The sequence below is a fragment of the Lepus europaeus genome, chromosome 9, assembly GCF_033115175.1.
Source record: "Lepus europaeus isolate LE1 chromosome 9, mLepTim1.pri, whole genome shotgun sequence".
Classification (NCBI taxonomy): domain Eukaryota; kingdom Metazoa; phylum Chordata; class Mammalia; order Lagomorpha; family Leporidae; genus Lepus; species Lepus europaeus.
The window spans coordinates 70,343,999-70,364,776 of NC_084835.1; the positions used below are offsets into that span (position 1 = coordinate 70,343,999).

The following is a 20,778-nucleotide window of genomic DNA, read 5'->3' on the forward strand; positions in this document are numbered from 1 at the left end:
GTTCTGCACAAATAGCAAACTGTAAAGGAAAAAGATGAAATCCACAGATACTCATTCATGTTCCAGGGAAAGAAAATCAATAGATGATAGATAGATGATAGCTAGCTAGCTAGCTAGCTAGATATACACAAATACATGGGTGATAGATACAGATAGACACATAGATGATAGGTAGATAAAGATATATGGTTGATAGTTAGATATGTCAGCCTACTTACAGGCATGGTCAGCCTACTTACAGGCGTACTTGGAGATATTGTGAGTATGACTTCAGACCATCTCAAAGCTAGTATTGCAGTAAAGTGAATCACAACATTTTTTTGCTTCCCAGGGCATATAAAATTATGTATACTATAGTCTATTCAGTATGCAATGGCATTATATCTAAATATAGCACATACCTTGATTGAAAATACTTTATTGCTGTGAAGTGCTAACAACCATCGGAGCCTTCAGCTAGTGATACTGTTTGGACTGCTGGAGAGGCTTGCCTTGATCTGGTGGTTGCTGACTGATCAGGATGCTGGCTGCTCAGGGTCAAGGTGGCTGTGGCAATTTCTTTAACTATGAGAATGAACTTTGCTACATTGATTGACTCTCCCCTTTGTGAAAGATTTCTCTGCAGCATGCGCTGCTGGTTGATAGCATTTACCTGCAGGAGAAATGCTCTCCGTGTTGGAGTCAATACCCTCACACTCCACTACTGCTTTATCAGTGACTTTGTATAATACCCTAAATCCTTTGTTATCATTTCAGCAACGCACACAGTGTCTTCACCAGGAGTAGATTCTCCCTGCACAAACCACTTCCCTTGCTCATTTATAAACAAATCTTCATCCAGTAGTTTCATCAAGAGGTGGCAGCAACACAGTCCCACCCTCAGGCTCCACTTCTGATTCTAGCTCTCTAGCTACTTCCACCACATCTGCAACTACTTCCTCCAATGAAGCACTGAACACCTCAAAGTCATCCAGGAGGGCTAGAATCAATTTCTTATAAATTCCTGTTAATGGTGACATTTTGACCTCCTAATATGAATTCCAAATATCCTTCTTATTTAGATTTATTTATTTATTATTTATTTGAAAGGCAGAGTTACAGAAGTGGGGAGGGAGGGAGGGAAGGAGGGAGGTAGGGAGGGAGGGGGAGAGAGAGAGAGAGAGAGAAAATCTTCCATTTGCTGATGCCAGGAGCCAGGAGCTTCTTCCGGGTCTCCCAGTTGGGTGCAGGGGCCCAAGCACGTGGGTCATCCTCTACTGCTTTTCCAGGTACATCAGCAGGGAGCTGAATCAAAAGTGGAGCAGCCAGGTCTTGAACCAGTGTCCATTTAGGATGGCAGCATTGCAGGCAGCAGCTGTACCCACTACCCCACAGGACCACCCCAATGAATTATTCTTGGTGGCATCTAGACTGGCAAGTTCTTTCCAGAAGTTCTTTAATTTACTTTGTGCAGATCCATCAGATGAATCTGATAAAAAGCTATAGCCTTGTGCAATATCTTTCTTGAATTCTAAGACTTGAATGTTAAAATTGATCTGTGGGGCACAGAATGGATGTTGTGTTAGCAGACACGAAAACTACTTTAATTGCATTGTACATCTCCATCAGAGCTCTTGAGTGACAAAGTGCACTGTCAAGAGCAGTGATATTTTGAAAGGGATTTTTTTTCAAAAGAGTAGGTTTAAAACACACAGTAAACCATGTAGTAAACAGAGGTGCTGTCATCCAGGTTTCGTTGTTCCTTCTGTAGAGGACAGATGATGCAGGTTTCATGCAGTTGTTAAGGGCCCTTGGGTTTTGGGATCGGTAAGTGAGCATTGGCTTCCACTTAAACCCACTGGTGTTGTTAGCGCCTAACAAGTGTCAGCCTGTCTTCCGGAGCGTTGCAGGCAGGTATTGGCTCCTCCTCTCCAGCTGTGAACATCCCAGATGGCAGCGTCTCGCGTACAAGGCCACTGTGGATCCGTGATCCAGTGGAGCCACCTTCACCTCTTGTGGATATCGTGGCAGCGTTGCACGTCAGCGTCTTTCCTTAACTCTCATGAACTGCCCTTTGCTACGTTCCAGCTTTTCTTCCAGGGCTTCCTCATCTCTCTCAGCTTTCAAAGAATTCGAGAGTGAAGACCTTGCTCGGGTTAGGCTTTGGCTTGAGGGCATGTTGTGGCTGGTTTGATCTTCCACCCAGCCCTCTCAGACTTTCTCCATATCAGCAGTAGGGCTGTTTTGCTTCTTTGTGATTCATGGGTTCGCTGGGGTAGCACTTGTAATTTCCTTCCAGAACTTTTCCTTGGCATTAAGAACTTGGCGACCTGTTTGGCATGGAGACAGAGCCTTAGCTTTCCTCACGTCTTCCTCACTGAGCTTAATCATTCCTGGCTTTTGATTTAAGCTGAGAGACGTGCAACTTCCCTCTGCTTGAGCACTTGCAGGCCATTGTGGGCTTAATTCCAATACCTCTGTGTCTCCGGGAAGAGGCTGGTCCCTGGAGTAGCCAGAACATATGCCACTTTTAGTAGATTCCCCACCCTACATGGGCATGGTGCATGACACCCCAAAACTGTCAAAACAGTAACATTGGAGCTCACTGGTCGCAGATTGCCATATCAGATATAATAATAATGAAAAAATGTGAGGGGCCATGAGAACCACCCAGATGCGACAGACATGAGTTCGTGCACACGGTCGGGGAAGTTGCACCAGTAGAATTGCTCGTTGTGGAGTTGCCACAAACCTTCAATTCGTAAAACAAATAAAAGCCACAATGCAACATTTGTGAAGCAAAGGGCAGCGAAGCGAGGCACACCTGTGTAGCAGCACCTCGGTGCCTCTATTTACCCATGGGGTCCGACAAATAAACACACGTGTATTTCAAGGTTCTCTTCTCTCCTTGCTGGAGGGGAGCGGAGGGCTGTGGGTCACTTTCTTACACGCACAGCCACTCTGAGAAGCACACGTATGTCTTGTTCCTAAGTCACAGCCGTCCTGCGACTCTCCCAAATGCCTCCTGGCCTTAGCTCAGTGCGCCAGTCGGGCTCCCAGAAGTCTCCTTCATTCTTTCCCCACCGTGCCTCCCAAGACAGATGTTCTAAATCAAGAACACCAAGTCCTGCCTGAGGACCCAGCCAGCACAAACTCCCTATCGGCCCTGGCCGGCAGGAGATGATGTCACGTGGCAGAGAAGTGCGCTCCAGTCCGCACAGTTTGCTAGGAGGACAGAGGACGGTGGGGACTCAAGGGGATCAGGGCTGGGGTCCGGGGCAGGTGCCTCCCCTGTGTTGTCATAGGTGACTGCAGCACGCAAGCCCGCCGGAGTGGCTCCCACAGCTCCGTGGCTGGCAGCTCGGTCCCCGACGCCCTCTGCTTGCAGGTGCTTCTTCTTTTTAGGGTCATGCTGGTGGGGAGATCACTATCCTCCTCTGGCACAGGCCCACCAGCTGTGCCCAGAGCAAGGCCTCACACCTGCAGGGGCACCACTGCTGAGCTGGATGGCAAGTGAGAAGCCAGCAGGCTGGGGGCGAGTGCTCTGAGCAGCAAAGGGGCAGCCACCAAGCCAAGCGCTGTCCCTGACAGAGCGGGGCTTGTGTCCGCCCTCATACACATTTATACTTGTTTTGTGTCCAGCGTATTTACTGCTCTGACTTCTGAGCCCAAGGCCAGGTCAGATAGTCAGTTATCAGGGGGAGACTAGAGTCGACTCAGGGCAGCTCTAGTGACATTGCCTAGCACATAGCAGGTGCGCACTGCACATGATGGCACTTCCAAAAGTTCATGGAAATGCATATTATGAAAACACTGCGTGGATTTTTCCACTTTTCTGTGAACTTTTGGAGGTACCCTTGTATTTGTTGAATAAAATACAATGATCAAGCGGCATCAAAAAGGCACAGAGAACAGAAAGAGAGGCCCCAAGGGAAAAGAACAAAACAAAACTCCATCTTGTTAGAGTGGATGCTCTCCCGCCTGGGGTCCTGCAGGACGAGAAAAAGGACTCAGCACTGCACACCGTGCCCGCCTGAGCCGGGGACTTCACATTTACTGTTGCACCTACTCACGAGCCATCCTGGGAGCACCCGGAGTGCCTTTGGGAGGCGCAGAGAAGGAAGCCTCTTGCTCCAGGTCCTTCAGCCAGGAAGGGGCAAGGCCCCCTTTCCAACTCAGGTCTCCCTTGAGGTTGGCATCTCATGGCTTGTGGTTCAGTTTCCTCAATTGCTTATCTAACCCGGTGGGTTTGAAAGCACCATAGTCAATCCGGATTAGGACCGTGTCACATCTGAATATGGATAGGATCTAGGGGGAAGCTGACCTCTGGGACAGAAAGGGCTCAGAAAACCAAGACGCACACAACCTGCACTGCTGGCCGGAAGGCGGGGTAAGGTCAGGCGTCGACTGTCTCTAAGGCAGCTCACTTATTGGCATGGAACTGAATGATACAGCTGCTTCGGCCTGGAATTGCTTTCCACTTTCCCCTCCTTCCCCGTTTTGTAAAAACTAACTTTTATTTATCCTTCAAGCCATGCCGTACCTGTCACTCCCTATGGGAAGCCTTCAGTGACCCTGGCTGAGACTCACTCCTGTTCCACACCCTTACGCTGGTCCAGGGCCACCATCGTTTTAACCACTTGCTTTTTATCTGTCTTCTTTGCTAGGCAGCAGATTCCACCAGCACGGTAGCAACCATGCCCTTAGCACGTAGCACAGTCCGTGGCACACTGCCAAAGCACTTGTTAAGTGAATGTATGAGTGAAAAACTGATAGGTTGATTACCAATCACTGCTTCTTGAAGAAACTTTTCCTGAGCAAGACACTCAGTGGATCGAAGTCTCTCCTTGAACTATTTGTGCATGTGTGCGCTCTCTTGCTTTCCACCTAAATAACTACTGTGTGTCAGGCTGCATGAAGAAGTAGACAACGTCTCTGCCCTAACAACCTGTTACAGCATCCTGTTCACATAATGCTTTGCGGTGCTTATTTACATATTTGTCTCCACTGCTAAAAGGATGGACGCTCCCAGAGCTCAGAGGGAGGGTCTTGTTCATCTTCCATCACCAGAGGCTGGCAGATGAGGGGCAGGGAATAAGCACATCATCACTGTAGAACGGCAAATAAAAGTTTTAACTTGGTAGAATTGTTTTGGAAATTGGTTTGGAAAAATGAGTTAACTACCTTAAAATACTTATATCCAGTGATTCCAATGTCACCTAAGTAAATTCACTAAATTTAAACAAATATAACAGTATAAAAGTGATCACTTAGTCACAGGAAAAAGTGGGTATTACAGGTTCCTCTGAAGAGGAAGGTTAAGTAGTCCATGGTACATGGGTTTATGTGTTGGGGTGTGGGCCAAGCTTTAAAAATGATACTAAGAAACATCATAGGAAAATGATAATAATATTCAACAAAAAGAAAGGCTATATTTATTTACTTTCAAAAAAACCCAAGATGCTTATAGAAAACACTACACTTGAAAAAAATGCCAAAATTTCCTATATTTGGTGAATGATCCATGGGTATTTTTGATTTCCATATTTTCTTAAATAGGTGTTTTTTTCACTTAAAATAAAAATAATAACACTACAGGTATCCGTTTACAGCCATTGCAAAGTATTAGGAACAAAATTTTCCCTCCCATCTTGAACAACAGGACAAAATATATTAAGTAGCAGTTTTAAATATTGGACAAGTTATTACATTCAGTGTTGGACATAAGAGAATGATATGTAAACAAACGAGATGAACCCTGTGACTACCCAAGTTCACTACACAGGGAGAGGGAGAGGAACTCACATACAGTCTCCTGTTCGCAGTTCAAGGGGCTGGGACTTTCGGGACAGAGTGCCAGAGAGGAGGGAGCTGCCTGGACAAAGAGTCTCAGAAAACTTTAGAGGGTTTCCCTTGAGCATCTATGTGAGGAGCCAAGTAAGACTGAGGAATGGACCAATGGAAAAGAGCACTGTCATAGTGATAAATCTTGAAACCACCAAATCAATCACTTAACTTGTTAGAGATATTCCGTTTTTCTGTTTTCTCCAGTCACTTAAGATAGTTTGTATCTTTCTTGGAATTTGTTCATTTCCTCTAGGTTATCCAGTGTGTTAGTATACAGATGTTCATAATATTCCCTTATAATGAAACTTATATTTCTGTAATGTTGGGCATGATATCTCCTCTTTCATTCTAGACTTTAGTATGCAAGTCTCCTCCCCCGTACCCCAGCACCTGCTTTTTCTGTCAACTTCCAGAAGATGTGTCAATTTTTCTAAAACATTTTTTAGAGTATCAGCTTTTATATTAGTTGGTTTTCTCTATTATTTGTTCTCTTTTATCTACTTTCTATTATTTCTCTCATTGTGCTTGCTGTAAGTTTCTGTTATTGTTGTTGTTTTGCTTTGTTTTTATTACTTAAGATGGAAGCTTAGGTTCATGATTTAAGATTTCTGTTTTGTAACACAGACATCTATAGCTACACATTTCTCTCTAATCATTGCTTGGTATGCTGTATCATCTCAAAGTATTTTTTTTTCAGTTTTTAAAATATTTATTTATTTGAGAGGCAAAGTTACAGACAGAGGGAGAGATAGAGAGAGAGATCTTCCATCCACTGGTTCACTCCCCAAATGGCTGCAACTGCCAGAGCTGGGCCAATTTGAAGCCAGGAGCCAGGGGCTTCTTCAGGGTCACCCATGAGGGTGCAGGGACCCAAGGACTTGCCTTCCCAGGTCATATGTAGAGAGCTGGATTGGAAGACAAGCAGCTGGGACATTTCCTGGCACCCATATGGTGCCAGTGCCACAGATGGAGGCTTAGCCTACTACACCACAGAGCCAGCCCCTTTCACAAAATATTTTCTAATTTCTTTTGTAATTTATTCTTTGAACTATTGTCACTTAGTGTATTCCTTAGTTTCCACTTATATGTGAAGTTCCCAAATTTCCTATTATTGATTTTATATTATGTTCCATGATATTTAGAAAACTTATTCTGCAGGCTGGCGCCATGGCTCACTTGGTTAATCCTCTGCCTGCATTCTATATGGGCACTGGGTTCTAGTCCCGGTTGCTCCTCTTCCAGTCCAGCTCTCTGTTGTGGCCTGGGAGGGCAGTGGAGGATGGCCCAAGTGTTTGGGCCCCTGCACCTACATGGGAGACCAGGAAGAAGCACCTTTCTCCTGACTTCAGATTGGCACAGCGCTGGCCTTTGAGGGGGTGAACCAATGGAAGGAAGACCTTTCTCTCTGTCTCTCTCCCTCACTGTCTAACTCTATCTGTCAAATTAAAAAAAAAAAAAAAGAAAACTTATTCCGTAACATCTCAATTGTTTGGAATTTGCTGATAAAGCTCATGGTATATCCTGGAGAATGTTCTATATGTTAGTGGGAAGAGAGTGTTCTGATGTTACTGAAGAGAGCAGCCCACGGATGATTGTTAGGTCTACAGTTTGGTTTATAGTGTTATTTAAGTGTTTTGTTTCATTGTTGATCATTTGCCTGTTTTTTTTTTTAATAAATTAGGCAATTGGTGTATTGAAAGTTCCAACTATTATTATTGAATTATTTCTTTCTCTCTTCAATTTTACCAATTTTTTCTTCATGTAAGTTGGTTCTCTGCTGTTAGACTCATATATAATTATAACTTTCATATATTGCTGATTAATTTGCCTTTTTGTTACTATAGAAATGTTCATTGTCTCTAGTAATAATTTTGTCTCAAAATCTATTTTATCTGATATTAGTTTTGTGTGTATATGTCTTTTTCCATTGTTTTATGCTGAATCTATTTGAGTTTTGAATTTAAATTCTATCTCTTATATGTCATGTATAGTTGAATTTTTTTGTTTTTAAAGTTCATTCTTCCAATCTCTGCTTTTTACTATAATTCTTAGCCCATTTACATTTCATGTAATTATTGAGATGCTATGATTTATTTCTGCCATTTTGTTACATATTTTCTAAACATTTTCTTTTTTATTCTCTACTCTTTCATTACATTATTTTGTGTAAAAATATATTTAATGTACCATTTAAATTCCATTGTTTTCTTTTATTGTTTTTGTGAATTGTTTTCCTGGTGTTACTTAAATAAAAAGGAAAAAGAAAATAATTTCTCCACGATACATTCATTTATGCTTTTATGTTTATGTATGTAGTTATTAATTCATTGATGTTCCATATTACTTCATGTGAATTCAAATAACTGTTGCATATTCTTTCATTTCAACCTGAAGAACATGAATTCTAGCAACAAATTATGTTTTTGTTTTCATGAAATGTCGTAAAATGTCTTTCAGTTTTGAAGGATACTTTTGGTAGATATAGAATCTATCTTTGTTAACAGTGGGCTCTTCCTACCCCAACACTTTCAGTACATCTTCCTTCTGTCTTCTGGTTTCTCTGGTTCCTGACAAGAAGTCAGTTTTTAAGCTTATTGAGGATCGCTTGTAAGTGATGAGTTACTTTTCTCTTGTTACTCTCAAAATTCTTTTTTTAAAAAAGGATTTGTTTGAGTCAGGGTTACAGTGACAAAGGGAGAGAGATCTTCCATCCCCTGGTTCACTCACCAGATGGCCTCAATGGCCAATGCTGGACCAGGCTGAAACCAGGAGCCAAGAGCATCTTCCAAGTCTCTCATGTGGATGGTAGAAGTCCAAACACTTGGACCATTCTCTGTTGCTTTTCCCAGGCCGCAAGCAAAGAGCTGGATTGGAAGTGGAGCAGCTGGTCCATGAACTGGTACCCATAAAGGATGCTAAAAGTGCAGGCGGCAGCTTTACTAACTACACGACAATGCCAGACCCTCAAAATTCTTTTCTTGTCCAGTTCTTAACAATTTGACTATGATGAATATAGTCCTGAATTTCTTTGAGTCCATCTTACTTAGAACTTATTGTGATTTTGGAATGTGTAAGTTAATATATTTCATCAAATTTGGTAAATTTGAGCCATTATTTAAAAAATATTCTTTATTCTTTTTTTTCTTCTTCTGAAATTCCTATTATACATCTGCTAAGTTACTTAATGGTATAACATGTTTGTTCCACAGATATCTAAAATTTTATTCATTTTTCTTCATTTTTTTCTCTGTTCCTCAAACTAGATAATCCCACATGACCTATCTTCAAGTTTCCTGATTCTTTCTTTTGTCATATCAAAGATTTTGTTGGACTTCTCTAGCAAATTTTGCATTTTAGTTATTGACTTTTCAACTCCAAAACTTTAAAAATATAATTTCCATCTTTTTAATCAATATTCTCTATTTTGTTATACATCGTTCTCATACTTTAACTTTATAGATGTAGTTTCCTTTAGTTCCTTGAATATACTTACACTAGCTTCTTTAAAGCTTTGTTCAAAAAGTCCAATACTGGGGCTTCCTCAAGGACTGTTCCTATTGACTTTTTCCCGTGTATGTTCTAGTGGCTGTTGTTACTGTTTGCCTAGAGGTTTTCTGTATGATTCCTTATTATAGGTGGCACTGAGAATTATCTTCATGGTCAGGTATTGATTTGGCAGAGGTTTCCCTACACGCCCTGAGGCAGTAAGTCTTCTCCCACTTGCGGAGGGACTAGGTGTGTGTTTTCAGGCTCTGGCAGTTTACAGCTTTGCCTTAACCTCCATTTCCTGGTTGTGGTAGATTTCAGGATGCTATAGAGATGGGAACGTAGGGCCTCCTTTGATCTTGTCTCGGCACGCACACAGTCTGCCATGCGTGCTTGGCATTTTAGATCCCACAGAGGTATTTTTGCCTTGAACATCTCATTTCCTAGATCTTCCTCTTATCTTTTTTTTTTCCCTTGCTAGCATATTATTCGCTCATTTTTTTCCATCACTGGAATGCCACAGGCAGCTGAAACTTTTGACAATTGCATGAATTGTTTTCAATCAATAGGACTTTTCAGGCCAAACAAACTTTGAGTTAGGTCAAATATTGATAAGCATTACGATTGAATTTTCTCCAGGGAGCTTCTATAAAGTATAAACTTTGACAGTTCTTTGGAGCTGGTACTTTTTGAGGTGCTCCAAATCCATTTGATCTCCTCCATTGGCTGTTAGGTGTCTGCTTTGCGTAGTACCAACGCCATAAAATCTGCTGGTTTTCAAGGTTATTGCAGAGTTGGGGTGGTGATGGCAGGAATAGGGCAAGCCCAAATAATGTAAATAATGCTGGTATTACTGCGATTCAGCCAGTATCTTGAATAAACAGTTATTGTAAGCCTTTGATTAATTTCCAGAGTTCTGAAAAAATTGTTTTTGATAATTTTGGTTGTTGCTTCTTAGAAGGGAATGGATTTTCAGTGGTCCTTACCTTACTATCTTAGCTCTTGTGAATAAACAATACTATAAAATATAAATGGTCTTCAAAAAGTTCATGGAAATGTGCTTTATGAAAAAACTGTTTGCATTTCAAAGTGTTTTGCGTCAAAATAAATTTATCTTTTAATTTCACTTTTCATACACTTTTTGAAGTTCCCTCCTACATTCCTTTTTTGGACACTTTGATTTGTTTTTCATTTTATTAATATAGCCTAGAAATAATTCAATATTGTTACTGAACAGTGTTCCAAACTAGTTGGAGGTGTTGTTGTGGAACCCCTCAACCTGGGTCTGCTTGCCGGACCCACAAAACAACAGTCACTGACATCAGGGTGGTGGAAGAAAGTAAGAATTCATTGCAAAGTGCAGAGCAGGAGCTGGGCAGACAGTGCTTAATTCCCGGGCTCCCTGAGGAGTTAGAGGTGAAGGCTTCCATAGATTGAAACTGGGGCTAAGAGATGTGTGATCAGCTCACGCCCAAGTTCCTGGTTGATCAGTAGTGTCCGTGACCTTCTTTTGATTGGTCCGTCATTCCATGTTCCTTAGGGAATTTATGATGACCAGGTGGGCTCCAGCTGGTCTGGCGGGGTTACACGTCCTTGTGCCCCAGACCTGGAATTTCTCTACCTGGACCTGGAATTCCCTAAAAAAACCCTCCAGATGATACTGGCCATCAAGGTTTTCATTTACTGAACAAGCAAATGACTCAAGTGCAGAGCTGAGAACCTTGTCAGATCAGCTGTATCACTCCTTCAAGTCAGCGAATTCTTCCTGATAAAGGATGGGCAAGGACACCTTGTGCTAGGAGAGACAGACGAGATGTTGGGTCCTGCCTTTACCTTATAGGGGTTTGATCTTGTTATCAGAGACCTTTTTAAAATTTTTAACTCTACTTTTTAACTTGTGTGTGTATATGTCATATATGTCATTGTTTATTTAGTTGATACTATGACTTTGGACTTTTAGCTTGCTTTATTTCTTCAGGATAATTTATTTTAATATTTGTAGCTACTTAATTCTAGCTGTTGTTCTAACAATTTTTACACATTTCTGATTTAATCTGCTACTACTAATGATAATCCTTCAACAATCATTTGAAGTAGGTATAGAAGTAGGTGCCATCCTGTTTCCCAGTGAGAAACCGAAGCCTAGTGAGGTGACGGACACTGCTCAAGGCCACACAGTGCGCTGGTGCTGAAGCCAGGTCTAATCTCTCAGCTCTCTGACATGAAAGCCCTTGCTGTCAGTTGTAATGCCCGATTGAAAAGAATCCTTAGTAATCTAGAACAATCAATGTCTGAGTCCCCAGTTTAAGATTGGTGTAGTGAAATTTGGGTAGATCATAGGACAATGATGCAGGTAGAGATGCAACACAGAGGCACAGTCATGGACCAGCTCAGTCATCAAAAGATTAACCAGGAGACGTGGGCTCAAGAAGCAGAAGCCAAGCAGGATGGAGGGATTTGTAAGATGCACATGGTCACAAGGAAAACTGTGTGTACATGGGTGATACCTCAGGGTCCACTCATGGGGAGGAAAGATTTCTGAGAGAGACTGGAGATCCTTCAATAACACACAAGGATAGAAACAGAGAAACACAGCTATGTGCTGCGAATGAGGGTTGCTAGATTCAACAAAGAAAATCCAGGACATCAAGTTAAATTTTAACTTCAGATAAATAATGAAATTCTTTAACACACGTATGCCTTAAATATTGCCTGGAACATACCTAACCTAAAAGTTACTTGTTGTTTACCTGAAATTCAAGTCCAATTGGATGTCCCGTAATTTATTTTGGCAACCCTGTCAAATGTGTCTCCGTTTAGCTCCCAAGCTACGGAGGCCTAAAGAAATCAGAGATACAGAGATAAAAGGTACATTGTCACCATCACTGGAATGCTATCTTTGCTTCTTGCATCACCCATCCAGTTCTATATGACCTTGAATATGCTTGCTTCTCACTACTTGGGTTTCTTCTTTTACAAAATAGAATTCTCACTAGAGATAAGCAGATCTAGTAAGTACATGCTAGGCCCCTTCAAACAACAGCATGTGCTTGCTAGTTTTCAAAAGAAACTGTACTGTGATTTTGGAGGACTCTTTGATGGTTCTCGAGTTACCCATCTCCTTTCTTCTCCATTCCATTTTGTCTTTTTGAAGGGTAGGGAATCATAACTGATCAGTAGGCATGTAGGATTGTGATGTAGTACTGGTATATTCTGTAACTGATAGATACTCTGTGTAGCAGGAAAATCTCTCTTGGTTCTTCAACTCTTGTCCAAAATTTCCCCACAAGCTGACCACCATTGTCCCCCAGGAAAGGCCAGAATCAGCATCAGGTTTTGAGGAGAGCTGTGTCCATGCCTCTGCGTTGTGGTATGGGCCAGTTATCTGGCAGCCTGTGACTCGGGTAGGAGAAGCTGCCGGGTAAACCAGACAGCCACATTGCAGCAAGCTGTGAGAATGTCCTTGGTGTATCAGGTTCGTGTCAGAATTAAGCAGAGATCTTGACCTCCACAGGTTGAAAGCAGAACGTGTCCTGTGCCTACTTGGTAAAGCCTGTTGATTTATTAGATAGCATCACTATACATCCATGAATGGTCTTCCTCTTGTCCATTAAGCACACATGTGTGAAGATTCAGAAACTGCTGTGTGACTCTCTCGAACAGATCTGTTTGATCCTTTTGGGAGCAAAATCTAAGTGCTACAGAAATGGCAAATTTATGATTTTCTGATAGACTCTTTAAAGCACAACAGATCTGAATGTCTCCCCCCCCCCTTTTTTTTTAACCATTTCTCAAGGATTTCAGAGCAGAACTTTTTGTTAAGAACAGGTGTGAAAATGTGTTCTCTTTTTGCACCTGCTACAGCTCTTTCTTCGTAGCCATTCCCACTAGAAACATTGCAAGGAAAAGTGTTTCTTCCACAGGTTTTTACTCGATCTACTCTTGTAGCATAGAGATATATTTGCTGGATATTTCCAGGACCTCAGGTTCCCCTAGGAAAAAATCCGGGTAATAATTACAATAAAACTATAACAAATTTTAATGAAGGGGATCAGAGTAAAATCTTTCCCTAAGAAGTTAGACTTCCCAAGGTAGGGAGGATGAAATTCTATGCAGGAACATCTAGTTAGTCATCTAAAAAACAGGTAGACTGGTTCGTTTGATTCCCTCAAAGGCTTGTGGAACTGATCAGACTTTTGAATCTCCTTTATGGGTCTACAGAAAAAAGTTCTAGATTTTTATAATTATAAACTATAATTAAAAACATAGCTAAGGTGTGAATTTCTTAAATGGCTACTGATAGTTCCTGTTTTCTATTTACTTTTTTATTTCTGAAAAGGGGACACATTTCATGTATTTCCTATATACAATTTTAAGAGTGTAATGATACTTCCTTTCCTCTCTCCCTCCTTCACCCTCTCTCCCACCTTCCTTCTTTCTCCCTTTCTTTCTCTTTTTGGTTTTTGAGATAACATATTTTCAATTTATATTACAGTAAAAAGGCTTAATATTTCACCAAATAAGAAGTTTATTAAATAAAAAGCTAAAATACCTTAGTTTAGTGAGAATATAGACAATGGTTATAAATAATAATTGAATGGAAAAATGACCATTCCACCCTTAAACAGTAAATTTTAAAGTAATCACAGATTATTAGTTTCAATTTTGAAATTATCTGTAAGTTCAATTGCCACAGCTTTTATTGGAGACGTCTTCATATTTTAGACATTGAATTGTACTTGCTCTACAGAATTGCTTCCTGCCATGAACACATTCTCTGCAGATTCATTGAGAAGTAAAAGCCTCACAATACAGTTAGATAAGAAGATTAAGTTCTGATGTTGTCTAGAACAGGAGGAAGATGGAATTAACAATGGTTTGTTGTGTGTTTTAAAATAGCTGGGAGAATTAAGAATTTTCCAGCACGAAGAAGTGATGAATGTTTAAAGTGGTAGATTTGTTAACTACCCTGATATGATCATTACACATCATAAACATGTATCAAAATATTACACTGGGGGCAGGTATTCAGGGCAGTTGTTAAGTTGCTCCTTGGGATGCCTGCATCCCATATCAGAATTCCCATGTCGAGTGCCAGCTACTCCACTTCTGGTCCAGCTTCCTGCCAATGTGTGCCCTGGAAGGCAGAGATGATGGCACCAGTCCCTCAGTCCCCACCAGCTGCAGGGGAGATTCAGACTGAGTTCAAGACTCCTGGCTTTGGCCTGGCCCAGCCCTGGTTTTTGTGGGTATTTGGGGAGCAAACCAGGGGGTAGGAGATCTCTCTGTGTGTGTCTGCTTTTTATTTTCTGCCTCTGCCTCTCTATCTTTCAAGCAAAATAAAAAATAAATAAAAATCTTAAAAATCACATTGTACCCCATAAAGATGTACTATTACTGTGTGTTGATTTTTTAAAAAAGAAGCAGGGGCAGATATTTAGCTTAGTGGTTAAGACACTGGTAAGATGCCTTGTGTCCCTTGTCAGAGTACCTGGGTTCGATACCCGGCTGCAGCTCCTGACTCCAGCTTCCTGCTAATACAGACTCTGGACGGCAGACATGGCTTATGCAATTAGTCCTCTGTTTCAGAAATGACACATGACATTGAAGCGACACATTCTTTGTAACCATTATTAGTCAATGAGAGTAAATGGCTTAAATTAATGTTTGTGGGGTTAACGACTTTGGCATTGCTAGCTTTGGTATGGTTGATGGTCATGTTGGCAATAAGTAAGGAGAAGAATGTTAATTTGGAGGGACCCTGAGACCTTGCAAAATGATGACAACTTCCGTGTGCATGGGCGGCTCCTTTCTGAAGGACACAGCTGTAGAAGGCACGGCAGACGACTGACGGATGACTCATTGCCAGGGTGATCCCAGACTCACGGGCACTTGGATGCGGATCTATTTCTCCCGGAAGGGCTTTTCCAGGGCTCAGACATGCCAGGTTGTGGTTATGCTCATCCCTGCTGTTATAGGCTCCAGGGCCAGGAGTCCAGCTTGGTATCAGTCCTCAATCCCCCATTTCCAGGAGGCTGTCAAGACAGCACCACCACATTTCACATTATCTCCCCCTTTGATCTGTAACAATGTTTGAGCTTTTTCAGAACTCTGAGAGTCAGCGGGGATCTCTTCAGACCACTGTAAAAAGCCAAGATAATTAAGTCATTCCACCCTTCCTTAAAATCACCCATGATGGTAATGTGGTCATTTAGCTGAATACAATCAAGGGAACTCTGGCATGACCAGGAGGCTGCATCCAACAGCCAAATTCATTACTCGTCATCTCTTTCTGCTTTGAACATATGCCCTAGAGGCTAGGAAGCTTTTAGACCAAAGCACTTTATTTATTTTTTATTTTTTTCCAAAAGCATCATGAGCCATTCCTCAGGGTAGAATCTGACGCTCACGAGCCTCAGGTGGTGCCGTAGGATCCAGAGCCAAGGTGGATGGAGAGTTCCAGCTCCTTCTTCAGCATGCTGAGCCTGATTTGGTCTCCTCACTTAGCCACGCTGGGTTGCACTCTCTTTAGTTGTACAATGTAAGCATTGGGTGACATGCTTGACCTGGAGACCACTCTCCACTTCCGAGTTCTGTGCTTTCTGAATGACTACGGGGAAAACAGCTTCCCACTTTCATGGACTCCCCCTCCCCTGTCCCTCATGCCCAGGTGGTGGAGGGCAGGTGTGTTTGAATGGGAGGGAATGTGGAGAGTCAATCAAAGCCCTGGCTGGGGTTTCGGGTGGGTCCCTGGCTTCAGAGCCATCTCCCTCATCACTTGTTGCTCTAGGATGGAAAACAAGCCATGTAATGAGCAGTGGACATGCTGCAGTGGACATTACAATCAGAAAGACTCAAGGGGATTTGGCCACATAGAGCATAAAGTTTCATAAAGCAACTGCTGGCTTCCTTTTGTCTGTGGTCAGGTACAGGTGAAAAATAGGAAAGCTCATTAAAATTATCCTACAAACTTTTCATGAAAACAAAGAGTGAAAATAACCCCCGACTATGCAATGCACACGAAGACATTAACTAATCCTCAAGGTGCTCACTGAATTCTGGGAAATGAGAGTTTTTACAGAACTTCCTCCCTCCAGACAATTCTGTGAGCACCTCCGTAGCTTGACTGCTCCGTATATGCAAAGGATGTGTTTTTGAGTGCACACAAGAGAAGGCTCTCCAGTGTCTCCCATGAGGTACTGTGTGGGAGGAAAACCCAGGCTCAGCCAAGTCACTGTCGCACAATGAAGGAAAGGCCTTCTGTGACCGGGGAGGATGACTCAAGTGGGGAGAGAGCCGTGAGAACAGCCTGTGTGTGCAGCAGGAATCAGAGGACTGAGAAGATGGTGGCTGGAGCAGGAGCCGGGGTGCTGTGTGCGAATGCTGAGTGCCTACTGTGTGCCCGGACTGGCTCGGGCCCTAGAGAACAAGGCCAACATGCCCCAGCTCTGATGGGGGCTCAGAGGTTGGCAGAGAAGGTGACTTTAAGGGAGTAGGGCTGACATGTCCCGAGACTCAGAGACAGTTGGTCTTAAAACTGTGACAGGTCGATGAAGGACTTTCAGTGCTCCAGGCCTCGCCCAGCACCCATCCTCAGGACCCAGGGGGAACGGATAGGAACCCTCAGGATCAGTACTAAGTGTTGCCACTTCCCGGGTCTCAGGGATATCCTAGTGACCAGGTACTTCTGACACAGGATTTCATCCAAAAATAAAGATCAGACACTGATTAAAAACTCCACTTTGAAAGGTTGATGACCTGTAAATCAGAGTGTGGGGGTGGGGCGCCTTCTTAGTGTGTAGATACGGAATGTGCTTGCATTTGCGAAAAAAGAATGAGACTCAGGGTTTCAAGTTTGCCAATGCTTTATTAAATGGTCCTGGTAATCCATTATTTATAAGCAGAGATGTGGTCACTGAGATTAAGCAGGTGCAATTGTAGCTTGTTTCACTAGTAAGTTTGAACTCACATAAGTTCTGCCCCCTAGGAGAATGGCTGGGGGCCATGCGTGGGGCTGCATGGGGTCATGAAGCCGAGAATCAGGTCCCCAAGGGTCCCTTCCCTGCCCGAGTAGCTCCACCCACACCCCAGCTGGAGGGACGCTCCACTGAGCTGCCTCCATCTCACTGCCAGATGTGCTACCATTGGGACTTGAATTTGGGAACTACATAATTTTCCTAATGTCACTATGGTTTTATAAGCCACTGTGTAAAAAGTTACTGCAGGCATTCAAATCCCAGTTAAATATGAATTTCCCTAGGCAACTAATAAGAGCAGTTCAGTAGACTAAGCAAAGATTGTGTTTTAGAGGCCTAAAACCAGGGCACCATCTTAGTATCTTTGGCTGATATCACTGATTCCTAATAATAAATAAAAGGGGGCATTCATTTGTGGAGTAGCGAGTAGAACGTGTACAGTCTTTCTCACCAGCACCGTTTCCCATTTTTCTTTCTTTGAGGTATAGTGATGTGCCAAAGCCTAACTTTCTAGACAATGACAGACCTCAGTGGTGCTATGGGATGATAGTGGATCTGAGAAGTTGCTGTGGCCTAGTGACATCCTGAGCATCACAATGTCATAGAGCGAGGCATTACGCATGGGTTTGTGCTGATGTTACCAGCCATACACAAGTATAGACCTACAATTGTGCAGAGTATCTAATAGATAATAATAATAGATGATAATAAATACTATTTTGTATGTGCTGCACTGTAGAGTGCACTCCTACATATGGAAGGGAATTTACTGTGGAACACTGCACTATCTTCCTCCAGCAGTAGCCTCGCTTTCTCATGTTTACCATCTCTTAAGCACATCACTTTTTCTTGTGCTTGACTTAGTCTCCTGCTGTTTTGTTCATCACAACCCCAGAAGGCAGGAGGAAATAGCACACATATACCATACATCATTTATAAAAGCCATGCGGCCCGGGTGTGTAGTAGGCCACACCATCTATGTTCAAGTCCCTGATGCTTGTACAGTGACACATTTTTCAGGACATACCCTTGTCGTTGAGTCATGCATGATACATTTTAATAACAGGAAACATAAATAATATGAGAAAAAAATTAAAAATATTTCAGACACGCTTACATCTAACTTTCAATTCTAACCAAAATCTGACCAGTGCAAAAGATGATAGAATGGAGAATCATGTGAACATTCCAGCCATTGGAATGGGCAAGGTTTGGGGGGGGTGGAGAGGATAGAATAAATGCTAAGAGGGAGGGGCTGTTTCATGTTGTTGATAAAAATAGTTGTCCTTTAAACCAAAATAATGTCTAAAATAAGTCATTGTTGAAGGAATTTTAACAGGCTCAAAATCTTTGCTATGCCTCTTAAATTACCAACAGATATTTTGGACTTCTTTTAGAGTGGGACTTTTTTTAAATGGTTTAAAGCTTTTGTTGAGTTTACTTAACTTTTTTGGCATGTGGTCAGTTAAAGGTGTCTTGGATTTGGCCAAACATTGGAGGTAGAGAGGCGGAGAGTGGAAAGGAAGTATGAAGTGGGGGCGGGAGAAATTCCTTGCCTTGGCTCCTGAAGCCCATGGGCAGTCCCGCTGAGAGCCCTGGGGAGGCTGGCCATTGGGGTCTTCCCGTCCTGACCATTCTGACACCCCTCTGGCTAGGGAGGCTTCCCTTCACTTTGCTTTATGGAAATAGGAGCCAGACACCCGTATTTCTTATTGCTGAATCGGTGATGTGGGAGGTAGACTTTCAGAGCCCCTCGCTCGCAGCTGGAACATTTCAGGGAGCACACCTGATGTCTTGAAGTAGGCACATTTGGCAAGACTGAGACGGAACACAGGCTCCTCGGGGGAGCTGAATCAAATGCCACTTGGAGTCACCTTGTGCCACTCGAGGCCACTGGGCCCAGGAAGCGTGGGCCACCGCTAAGTAGGCAAGAGGAGTGCACAGTGATGATGCCTGGTGTAGGAAAAGAGTCAGGGTGCCTCAGGCAGTGCAGACGGACAGGGAAAATCACAGAAAATCACTTGGAACAAATGGAGATGCCGGAGAGGAAGAAGAGGGGACTGAAGAAGACAGAGGTAGAAGCAGGCTCTTTGCCATGACCTTGGATCCTGGGTGACTCCCCCCCCCCAACCCCCACCCCGCAGAGATGAAGTGATGGTGCTGCCATGTGGTGCAAAGATCCCCTGCAAAGGACCAACACTCTCCGTCCCCCTCCCCTCATCCGTTCATACTCAATAATAAACACAGCCCCGATAGCACACGATTGCAGGCTGTGGGCTGTTGGAAGCAGACCCAGGCCCTTGGGAGTCCCCCAGATCAAGGCAAGAGAAACCTTCTCTTCCATCGCACCTGTAACACTCTCCCGGTCTGACTGTTTCTCTTAAAGCCACAGGCATCTGTTTTTGGGTTTGTTCCTGGGAGACCAAAAGAGGATTACAATGTCTGATGTTTTTGCTATGTGCTGTTTTAAGTTTCCTGATAGCTCTTCTGTTCTCCCTTTCAAACAGCCACTCTGCATGTGGCTGTGTTAATGACTGGGAATGCTTGGGAAATGGAACTTTGTGTAACCAGTGCTTTTTCATCTGCTTGTCTTAAAAAGAAAACTCTCTCTCTACAGATTTCAACCCCAATTTGCTGGGGCGATGGAAGGATCAAATGGAATCTCTCTTTGAAGATTTGGAGTCGTGTCCAGCCTCAGTCATATTTAGATTATCATCTGGGTTATCGGTGACCTCACTGCTGAGGGCTCTGGGACAAGGACCGGGGGTGTGGGTTTCAGGACTGGCTCTACCAAGGAGCTGGGAGAGCCAAGTCAAATGGCTAAGCAAAACACACAAAACACAGGAGAAAACAAAAATCTAACAGTTTTCTTGTGTGACGATTGTAGATATCCCTTGTGAAAGCATTGCCATGAGTTTAAAATACGGTGGAACCGGCAGTCGCTGGGGCATAGATCATCAGGCTGAGTCTGAAGCTACGGGACAGGTGAGTTCGAAAAGAAATAGCCCCATCAAGTCCGACTTCTTGTTATTGATCTCTGTGTCCTACTGGTGGGCTTTTGGGAAAAAAAATATGAAGTATGCTTTTTTTTCAAGTTGCTTTTTAGTTATCTGTGGGGACCCCCACATACTAGAGAAAGAAATCAAGATTTGGAAAGTTGTTTATTTGTTAAGTGACACACCCCAATTCTTGCAGCTAGCAAGAGCTGGCATCAGAATTTAGACTTTGGGGCCAATGCCATGGCTCACTTGGTTAATCCTCCGCCTGTGGCGCCGGCATCCCATATGGGTGCCCGATTCTGTCCCGGTTGCTCCTCTTCCAGTCCAGCTCTCTGCTGTGGCCTGGGAGTGTAGTGGAGGATGGCCCAAGTGCTTGGGCCCCTGCACCCGCATGGGAGACCAGGAGGAAGCACCTGGCTCCTGGCTTTGGATCGGTGCAGTGTGCTGGCCGTAGTGGCCATTTGGGGGGTGAACCAAAGGAAGGAAGACCT

General features: G+C 43.1%; 1 pseudogene; it reads right to left on the reverse strand.

Annotated features, from left to right (window-relative positions):
- Positions 1-433: 433 nt before the first annotated feature.
- On the reverse strand, positions 434-15,031 carry LOC133766294 (tigger transposable element-derived protein 1-like; annotated as a pseudogene).
- Positions 15,032-20,778: the final 5,747 nt, after the last annotated feature.